General features: G+C 42.0%; 1 pseudogene; it reads right to left on the reverse strand.

Annotated features, from left to right (window-relative positions):
- Positions 1-673: 673 nt before the first annotated feature.
- On the reverse strand, positions 674-1,054 carry LOC147890935 (calcium-binding protein KIC pseudogene; annotated as a pseudogene).
- Between the last annotated feature and the right edge of the window lie 435 nt (positions 1,055-1,489).

Below are 1,489 nucleotides of genomic sequence, written 5' to 3' on the forward strand. Positions count from 1 at the left end.
TGAGTGTAACCACTAGTTCAACAACTGGGACGCATGTGAGCCAAAATATAAACATAGTACAATGGGATTACAGGAAGGGCTGGTTATGCGATGCTAATTTTATTTATATGTTTTTTGTTTTCTTTTTCCTTTTTTAAAAGATGGTTATGCTGAAACAATATAAAAGAAAATTCCAACACTACGACAACTTTCCAAGTTTAACACCGTACTCATTAAGGTTGTTGTATCCTTTTTCCCTATTGTCTGGATTCATAAGACACTCAAAATCTTAAAAAATATCGTATCTTTAGTGGAATATTTTACATCTATTCTTTTACAATTATTTCATGCGTATTCTTAAAATTCAAAACATCACTATAAATGCAACATACATATAGTATGTCTTTCTTAGATGCCGTCATACATTCAATTGTGCATTTTTGTACCCAAATCTACTTTCAAATTTTTGGTTTACAATGTGCTAGGAAACATAAATTCTTTTTCAAAGCCTTGGCGTTCTATTTAGTGAAATCAAAACTACGTTATGGGTGGTTTAGGGACTCACTTGGAATTGCGGGAGTTGCTTTTTGTTCAATAAAATTTTTTGTTTTTCCTTTAAAGTATTTGATACATATAGCCGCCCTATTGGGTACAATGTGTAGACTCTAGAGCTTCAACAGAGAGGCTTAGAAAATTACGAACTATGAGTATTTCTCTCGCGATCTTCCGTATCCTCATCGAAAGCGGAAACAAGAAGATCCTCCAGCCACTCCTCGGCTTGTTCCATCAGGCTAGGACTCGACCTGATCATGACGACGCAGAACTCCTCCAGGTTCACCGCTCCACTGCCGTTCGTATCCCCCATTCTGATCATTTCTATCACGTCGCCGTCGCTCATTCCCTCCAGACCCAGACGTTGGGCGTTGCGCTTCAAGGCCTCAAAAGTGATGGTGCCTGTGTTGGGATCCGCGAGCAAGCGGAATCCCAGGGCGAGTTCTTGCATGAAGCCTTCTTCGCCAAGCTTGTGCGCCATGACAGGGAGGAAATCAAGAAAATTCTCCATTTGTGCTGCGAATCGTTCGTGTAAGATGTGTGAAGGAAGCAAGAGATGAGGGAAACCATGGAGCCTGTTGATTTAACAGAGGAAGGAAGGCTAGGGAAGGAGGGAGGCAGCAACAAGGAAATGACATGACGTCGACCGAGGAGTGGTAGTGAAGGAAGAGCTCTCTCGAAGCGCTCTCTTCTCCAGATGATACACGCTTCGTCCCCAATGAATGTGCATCTGAACTTTCCACTCGGGAGGAAGGAAGGTGGTTTCAGTCAAATGGACGACTGAACTAACATCCACACTCCTCGGGGGAGATCTCTCGAAAAGTCTTTACTCACATCAGTTTCCTGCAATGAGAGAAACTTGATTTGCAATCACGGTTGAGAATGAGAGGTGAAAAAGAAATGGAATATGAGCAGATACTGTAAGACTTGCGTGAGTCTTGAGGAGGACGCAACACAC

Source organism: Dipteris shenzhenensis, chromosome 18 (genome assembly GCF_047967505.1).
Source record: "Dipteris shenzhenensis isolate YYH24624 ecotype China chromosome 18, Dip_SZ_1.0, whole genome shotgun sequence".
NCBI lineage: Eukaryota > Viridiplantae > Streptophyta > Polypodiopsida > Gleicheniales > Dipteridaceae > Dipteris > Dipteris shenzhenensis.